At 36.3% G+C, this 9,379-nt stretch overlaps 1 pseudogene; it reads right to left on the bottom strand.

Moving 5' to 3' along the window:
- Positions 1 to 2,453: 2,453 nt before the first annotated feature.
- On the bottom strand, positions 2,454 to 8,676 carry LOC116866054 (annotated as a pseudogene).
- Positions 8,677 to 9,379: the final 703 nt, after the last annotated feature.

Raw genomic sequence — 9,379 nt, 5'->3', positions numbered from 1 at the left:
ATCAATGAACTATTAGAACGCTTCTTTTGAATTATATTTTTTTTAGCAAACCTTTTCTAAACAGGAATAAGCTGAGTCTTCTGAATATTCCAAAAGAAATTTTAAGCAGTTACCAGGAAACAGTACTTGTGCAGACTTTCAAAATAAAAAACAAAGTATATTTTAACTGAATTAAATGAACATTTATTCAATTAAGATAATTTATAGGGTCAGGAAGTAGCAAGGCTAAAAGCAATTGAAAGACATTCAGAAACCAGGTTATAGTCATAAAGATTTTATGTATTTGGAAAAGCAGAAAATAATTTGCCAGCTAATTTACTTATTAATGATTCTAAATTCTATTATAATTCCTAAATTATTAGAAAAATATATAACAGTATAGCTGTATAAATATCCAGTGACTTCTAATACATACATCACTGAAATAAAAATTCAAATCAACATGATCATATGAAGGAATAGATATTAAATTGAGAAGAAATAAGAATGAGATTTATGTCACCTCTTTCTCAGTAGAATCTTAACTTTAATTTTTCATTTTAAATATCTCAGAATGAAGGTTCTACTCACTGATATAAGCATGTATATCTTATATTTTTATTACTTTGTATATGGATATATTTTGCTATATGGATATATTTTATCCAAAGGAAATATAAAAAATATCATTTAATTCTATACAATTGAAAATAATATCATATTCATTTTGAATTTGATTATGGAAAACACCGATGTTGGTTATATGTATTTGCCAAGTGTTACAGGTAGGATGATTCAACTTACATGGCTTACCTATTCCCTACTGCTCATGTCCTTTTCTGCTTCTCCTATGTTCTTGGCTAAAGACCATTGACCATCCCTTGAAATACCATGGAGAAATAAAGTCAACATACAGATAAGTTTATCTTATCATAGAAAAATCTTCACTGTATTTCCATTGGGGTACATGTTGCAAAAACATACGTTCTGGAGAAAGTAGATGGGTCATTAAGTGTGCAAAAGTAAATTCTGTATCTGTACATGTAATGGATTAGTTATGTATGGAAGCCTGTTTAGAAGTTTGTACATGTTTGTCAGTCCATTTCCACTGATTCATATCTTCTCTTCCTTATTAAAAAAAAAAAAGGCATTAGATCTTAGTGAAGGTAGAAAACTGGAGGTTGCGTACTCACAGAATTAAAACAATCAGAAAACTCCAGAAACCACTAGATTGGTCACCTGATCTGTAAGAGTTTAATTGTCCAAATGATCCAATATTTTTTCCCACCAAACAATATAAAAGTGTCAAAATCATTGATATTTATTCACATGTAGGCTAGCAAGTGTGCTGATGCAATTTACAGCCTGATACTTCAGAATATCATGTGTGATTCCTTCAAGTTTTCTTGTTTTGGTGTTTATTTCCTTGACTCCTTTTACCACTAACTTATCGTAATGGACCCTAAACAATTACCATCATCTAGATATACCACACATATGGCGAAAAGAAAGTGAGCCCACATAAGATAGAATTTGGCATAATGTCATAAGAACAAAAATAATCATCCAAAATATTTATTAGTATTAATATTTCTTAGTAAAATAATCAGATTTTATTATGTGATAATGGACTTGTTCTATTTCTTTCTCTCTAGCCAAATCTTCTCTTTCTTATTCCCAAAATAAAAACTTAATACTCAAGCATTCAATATGATACAATGATAACTTAGTAGATTATGTGTAAATCTTAACCAAGCTCATACTATATGAATTTAAGAACTACAATACATCCAGAAGAGGAAACTGATTTTGTAGGTTTTGCTCATGAATTATAGTATTAAAAACCTTTATTTCAGACTTAAAAATAAATGTAGATTTCTTATCATGCAGACAAGTTGTTCTAGATGGGGAAAAATTACCCAAAATTACATATATCAGATTCTTGTGAAATTTTCTGAAGTATTTCACAATAGTTCATGAATAATAAAAATATACTAAGGATAATTTTGTTAGGCATGAAGTTGTATCAAAACATTCCATAACATTATCCCATGAAAGAATAACACTTGATATGTAAGGAAAGATGACTGTTGTAGAACTATCCCCAAATGTCATATTTTTCTTAGAAGAAAAATGTACTTTAGGGGGCACCTGGGTGGCTCAGTGGGCTAAAGCCTCTGCTTTCTGCTCAGGTCATGATCCCAGGGTCCTGAGATCAAGCCCTACATCGGGATCCCTGCTCAGCAGGGAGCCTGCTTCCTCCTCTATCTCTGCCTGCCTCTCTACTTACTTTGATCTCTATCTGTCAAATACATAAATAAAATCTTAATAAAAAAAAAAAAAACTCAGATAAATAGGGCACCTGGGTGGCTATAATGACACTCCAAGATAGAGTTTGGTTTTCAGCAGTGTCCACAGCCAAAGGGTAGGTCAGAAGTTCTTCTACCAGGTCTTCTGACCTACCAAAGGGTAGGTCAGAAAGTCTTCTCCTCTCACAGAAACTGGAAAATTCAAGAAAAGTCTTTCTTTGAGTAACCCTTTGCACACATCACCTTGTAGACCTGAGGGGTTTCACTTTCCAGAAGGACTGGGCTCTTTGCAACAGTGGCAGAGTCTTGTGGTAATCCCACATCCTTAGCTATGAGTGTTGCTTCAAATCCACCCCAATAGTCATTAGAGGATGGAACTCCATCTCTCACCCCAGGTACTGGTTGTGTCACTTGACCAACACCATCCTGAGATCATATTTAGGATTTTAGCCAATAGCTGTGAGTCAAGCCCTAACCTGATTCCAAGATTCATAGCTTCAGCACTTCCAATCATTCTAGTAGCTAACAGCATGTTGTTACAGATCTTTGCCATCAACTGGGTCCCCGCAGATCCACAATACACGACATTGGAGCACATGCACCCCAGCAACTATTGGGCAGCTGCAAATTTATCTTTGACTCCTCCCACCATAAATGTGAAGTTCCAGATGGAGCAGCTCCCACACCACCAGAAACAGGAGCATCCATGAAAACTGCTCCCATTTTCTCAACTTCTTTGACCAATTCTTTTGAAACTTCAGGAACAATAGTACTGGAATCTATTAGTACTGAGCCTTTCTTCACTTTTTTAGAATTTCATTTTCTTCAGAATAACCTTCTGTTGCGCTGATACTGGTAAGCAACATTGTAATAATTCTGTCAGGTTTTTTTTGGCTATATCTGCTGAGGAATGCACTACCTGTTCACATGCATCTCGAAATTCTTTGTAAGCATCAGAGAACACATCATAAATAATGAATGGATAGCATGAGAGTTTTTGCCATTGGCATGTTCCCCTGTGAAATGAGTCCAGCTGACCTAGAGCACACCACAGCAAGGCTGGCCACTGCTGTGCACTACCAATGGCTCTAATACCAGTCTAGAGACAGTTCCACAGAGTGGAGCCACAAAGAGCCTGGCATGCTGTCCCAGCCCCGCCTCCCTGTGGTGAACTCCCCACTGTTGGCTTGCCCACTCACTGCTTACACAAGCTATTAAACATAATTTAATAGCAAAGCCTACTCACATCATCATGTAGATTAAATTCCAGAGCCATTTACAGTCTACAAAGTGCTATATTAATACATGATACATATTGATACATATTGATACTATGCTACATGCATATAATAAAACAAAATATTTTATTATTATTTATGACTTTATTAGAGTGAAGTCTAACTTGTTTAATAGTCATCGTTTTGAAAGAGAATAAATTATGACTTATGAATTTATAAAATTTCAATTTATATTCCTCCTATCCCCTACTGTTCTCCTCCTGCATCTGCTGTGAACTTTTTCTAGTGTTGGGAGAGTTTCTTGGTAGCAACTTTGGGGATAGAGTATTATTTGATCATCTTAAACTATATTTTTAGAAGGAAATAAACTCTCTCTGGGTTTAAGATAATATAAAAATCAAAATCAATAAAGAATATATTAGTATGGGATTGGTTTTGAAAGTTCTCATATAGATCAGGGGGTCAGAGCAGTGAATTGAGTCTCTTCTCCTTAATGGGTTTTCCCTTATATTATTCAAAGTACTCAAAGAGAATTAATCCTTGTTGTGGAGAACATTAAAGGAATGGATCAATTTTTCCCTCAAAGGAGTTTTCAAGTAACCCATATGACCTTTGCCTTTTTGATTGTTCACATCCTAAGATATCTTAGTGTGTCTCTTGAGGTTTCTTTTTTTTTTCTTCTTCTTTCTCAATATTTGTGTTAGGTGTTGGTTTTTGCTTGGGGCAAGAACCTAATAGAGGAGAAGTAGTAATGTTTTAAAAGCACAAGAATCTCATACGCATTTTTAAATCTAACCTTTAAAATGTTATTTTATCCTTAAACAAAGGTGATCTAGGGAGAAAATTTGAAGTACTTGAAAACTGCAAAAACTAAACTACTATAAATATTTCAAAAAATATTTGTATTCAAGTCTCTATTTGACCACAAAAATGATCATTTTCCCTATTTCCCTGAAATTTTTCATCCATTTTGCTTTATTTAATCAAGGAAATATATGTACATTCTTACAAATATGGACATATTCCTGCTCAAATCACTTTTCTAGAACTCATAGAAAGATACATTATTTCATTAAATCATCTGTCTAGGTGCTTTTTCCATAGTAAGAAAAAAAAAATCCTCTAGTTGATTAAAACATGGCCAAACCTATTTATCCTGCTTTTAAAAAGATTATTAAGGAATTTAATGTCAGATTTTTATTCCCAATCATAATCAGAGAGGTAAATTCAGTTATTCAGTTCAATATTATTTAATTTCCAGCATTATTTTATTTTGCTTACTCTGTATCCATGATGCCAGAGTGGAGAATTTTGAGGTAATCAAATACAGTTGAAAAATGACAAGTCATATGGGGTTAACAGAGATTTTGACAACATTTTTGAGTGACTCTTTTTCTTATTAAAGATAACTTTTAAAAATAGATAAAATTATTAAAATGACATAGCCTTTCTCAAAAATTATTTTTGAAATATTGTATTTTCATACTTTCTATTAAAAAAATTCCAAGCCTGCTAATATGGAAATAGCAAAATTATATTATTTTTACTTAAGATCAAATTCATTAATCCCTTTTTGCTAGGAATTACTACTGTACCTATGCCACCTACAGGACTGCTTGACTCAAAAGTCAGATCACTTTTTTTTTTTTTTAATTGGTAAACTTCCTTCTTTCTTGGGAAAACACATATGATATTCCATTATTATCCTTTTGAAATCTTTATGATGTGCTGTGATGTTCACTTTCATTACTGATATTGGTCATTTGTATCCTGTATTTTCTTGAACAGTTGGGTCAGAGGGAAATTAATTATATTAATTGTGTCAGTTTGGGTCCTCCTAAAAGCAAACAGGAAGATGGGATTTGTTGCTCAAAGGATTTAATATGGAAATGCCTGCAAAAGATAAAAGGGGAGGAGGGACAGAAATCAGCTGGGAAAACCTCCAGACCACTTTGTAAATTTGACAGCTGTGTAAAGAGGTTGGGCGGGGGAGGAAGAATTGGGTGGGGAAGACCCTCTGACACAGCATGGTTTTCAGAAAGTTATTACCATAGCAATGGGTTTCTGTACTAGAGAAATCCTGTTAGGAATGGGCTAGGGCTAATCCTCTGGCTGTGCCTTGTCTTTGAGTGGTTCCTCACTGAATACCTAACCAGTGGAACTAAGACCATCAGTCAGTGAGACTCTTCTCATGAAATTTCTCTTGAAAGGGATCTGAGCACACTTCCACTGGTGTTATAATCTAAAACTTGCACAAAAAAGATACACATATTCATGCAACTCCTATGAGTCTCTCTTCCTGAGAAAAGGCTGAGCACAGTGAAGTTAGTGGAATAAATTACAGCCCCTATGCTAAGTTGGTCTTGGGACCACAGGTGATACCTCATTTTTTAAATTCTTGCTCCATTCTGATCTCCCTTCATTCTCATCTATAATGTTGGCTAGTTTTTGTGGCTTCACAGGTGGTGTGACTCCCATTCCTCTTCCACCTGGTCATCAAATTTCCTTTTTGGACCAGGTTTCTGTGCATGTGCATTTACCATTATAAACAGGAAAGGGAAAACCAAGAAGCTTCCAGGTAGATAACTTGTGTTTTTCTACTAGTTTCCATTTGCAAAACCAATGCAACCTCCTTCTGTTGGTCAGGACGAATTACTCTGGATAGTGATTCTTTTCACACCTGCTGTTCCTAGAAAACTGGAAGTCCAAACTTTCCTGCAGTGGTGGTATCTTTCAGTTCAAAGAATCATAGCAATAAATTGGTGCTTTAGCTGTGCCTTCACTAGGCTATCCCAGTGCTCAGTGAGGTGATCATTCTGTAGAGCGTGTGGTCATGAAACTGCTTCCATACCACCTTATCTATGAATTCGGCCCTCACTGGATGCTATCTTATGTGCAATTTCATACTTATGGATCAGATATTTTGTAAACGCCATTAGGTTGGTACTTGCCCAGGTTCTGCAGACAGATTAGAAAACCCATAGTAGGTACCTTTCCCTGTAAGGAAAAACAAAAAAACAAAACAAACAAACATAAAAAAAAACACTGAGCCTTATAGGATGAAAGGGTCCCCATTTAGTGAATTTGCCACCAATGGGCTTGTTGGTCGGCTTGAGGAATAGAACCATGTCCCACAACTCATTGTAGGTCTCTGTCACTGGCAGGTTGGACATTCTGAGTCAGCAGTAGCTGGCATAGGTAGGTAGGTAGATTAGGAGGTAGGTAAGTAAGTTAGATAGGCAAACCTTGGTAAGTGGAAGTCTATCCTGTTCAGATCAAAGGTAGCTTCCATCTTTGCCGTGGTGGCCAGACTATGTGCCATTGTGTTATCCTGTGGTGGTTAATAACAAAGCAAGACCAGGGTCAAATTTTCAAGTAATTTTGGTTGGTTAGTGCCTCTGTCATGGTGGATACTTTCTGGTAGGTATAAATGTGCTTCTCTTCACATGCCTTTAGCCCCAACCCCCTTGTGTTCATTCTTATCATCCGGTTCCTTCCAGACCCAGACCAACAAGCCTGGCCATTTGGGGCAAAACTGTAAATGATATTATTGTTAGTGCTAATGCTAATTCTTTTTGGTCCTGTTTTCTCTTATGAATAGAAAAGAACAAACACATTGGACAAATGAGCAACTGCACACAATGTACTGAGGCCTTATTAATCTGCCCTAGCAACAGTGCAGCTTCTAGTAGAAGAGCTGCAATTAGGGTCACAGTTTGGTTGAGTTTACAGTAGTCTACAGTATTCTCTAAAATTCAGTGGGTGATCTATAAGTCAAATGGAATTTTAAATGTAAACATGTAAGAATCACCAACCCTGTACCCTTAGCTTCTTAATGGTAACACTAATCTCTGCCATTCTCCTCATCATGGGAAATATATGTGTTTATGTATATTTTATATATTTTTATTAAACATTTACTTATTTATTTTTAAAGACCTAATTTATTTTGAAAGAGGGAGTGAGAGCATGGGGAGAAGGAGAAGGAGAGAGAAAATCTCAAGCTGACTCTGTGCTGAATGTGGAACCTGATGCGGGACTCCATCTCACCACCTTGAGATAATGACCTGAGCTGAAACCAAGAGTTGGATGCTTAACCAACTGTCATCCAGGCACCCTTTTATTAAATATTTATATTATTTATTATCTTGAATAAGAGGGCAATATCAGAGACTCCCATTCATCTCTTCCCTCATGTTATCCTTTATCCAATAGGTAAAGGATCCCATATGGTTGTTACTCTATTTCTATCAATCTTAATTATAGATTCAAAGACTAAGGAAATGGGTAGGTCTGCAAACCCAGTGAAGCTGCTGTAGGCTGAATTCTAGCCAGCACTCCATTTATTACATGGCTTCAGCAAGTTCTTGCCCTAAAATTGGGGCCATGGTGACATTTCACATCTCCCAGGTTTAATGTCAACTAGCATTTAACCTTTAGTCATCAAAATGGTGGAATATTCCTTTTCCTAAGGTGTATTCAGCTAGGTAAATGACCATTAATCCTTTTGGGGAAAAAACTAGGGAAACAATATAAGACATAATACTAGGGGAGAATTGTAGTGTATAATACAGTAAAGAATTATAGTAAATAATTACTGTGGGGACCCCAGGAATCCCACCATCATTTCACTCAATGGATTTCAAATCAGAAAACTGGATTAGGTCCAGGAATTGAGCAAGGGATGGTGATTTTTTTTTTTTTTTTAAATCAGGGCAATCACTGTTAATTTTCTGCTCCTCCATTCTTCCCTTGTGATTGGAAATTACAGTATATCCATTTTCCTCAGCTCACCTCCCTTCCTTCATCACCTGCCAAAGAAATCACCAGTCCTATCATTTGGGATGAACCACTGTGTTTTCCAAGTTTCTAAGAGGTACCCCAGCAAGGAATACACCCCATCCTTCAAGGTCCTTGCCAGCAAGTTAAGTCCTATAACCTGAGAAATTACTCCCAAGTAACAATTTCATCATTCTCATCCAAACTCACATCTAGCACCCTGAAACAATCACTCTCACATTCAACCCCAAGAATCACCTTAGATCCTGCAAGTACATGGTAGCTAATTGCTGTAGCTCCAAGGGGTAAAATTTCTCTTCTTCCTGATCAGACTCAGCATATTCCAGTGGGTTATACTGGGATCTAACCATTGTTATTGGCAAATAAGCCAGGAGAGGAGACAGAAGTTTCCCAAGGGATAGCTATTGCTAGCTAGAAGAGAAGGAGTGATAGTTCTCACAATGGAGGAGAGTACCACCTCTGAAAGTCAGAAGGTTCAAGAGAGTTTTAAAGAATCAAAATCTTTGGAGACATCTGCCTACTTATCTCCATCCTATATTCCAGGCTATCTGGTTTTCCCACTTGGATCCTTGACATTGCCATAGTAGACCTAACCAATCAGTTCAATCCAATCAGAGGATGTTTAATGTCTCTGGTTCTCTACGGTTCAGACTTCAGTTTTCTGTGGAACTGTATCTGCTTTTCCACTGCAGGAGACAAGGCCCACTTTGCAAGCTGCCGAAGAAACCCTTTGACTTTCATACTCAGCCTTTTATTATTTGTTTAGTACGCTCATTTCTCATTACATCAGGTATCAGTTACAACCATACTGCTTGTGTAAGCACTACTTTTCTTGTATCTTTTAAGTATCTGAATTACTGCATTAGTGAGGGCATACCCTTCCACCAGTACATTTCTCCAAGTTAGAAGCTGTGAAATCTTCAGCAATCGGGCCATTAGTGCCAGAAACTGTCAATGCTACATATGAAATTTCGTATGGTTACTCTCTGCCAGCAAGCCAGAGAGAGAGCCAAGTGCCAAACTTATATCTTACTTTCTCATTTTCTTTCAGGA

The sequence above is a fragment of the Lontra canadensis genome, unplaced genomic scaffold (genome assembly GCF_010015895.1).
Source record: "Lontra canadensis isolate GAN:19392208 unplaced genomic scaffold, GSC_riverotter_1.0 scaffold1, whole genome shotgun sequence".
In the NCBI taxonomy this organism is placed as follows: domain Eukaryota; kingdom Metazoa; phylum Chordata; class Mammalia; order Carnivora; family Mustelidae; genus Lontra; species Lontra canadensis.
The sequence above is the reverse complement of the archived record's forward strand: the minus strand, read 5'-3'. Positions and strand labels throughout refer to the sequence as shown.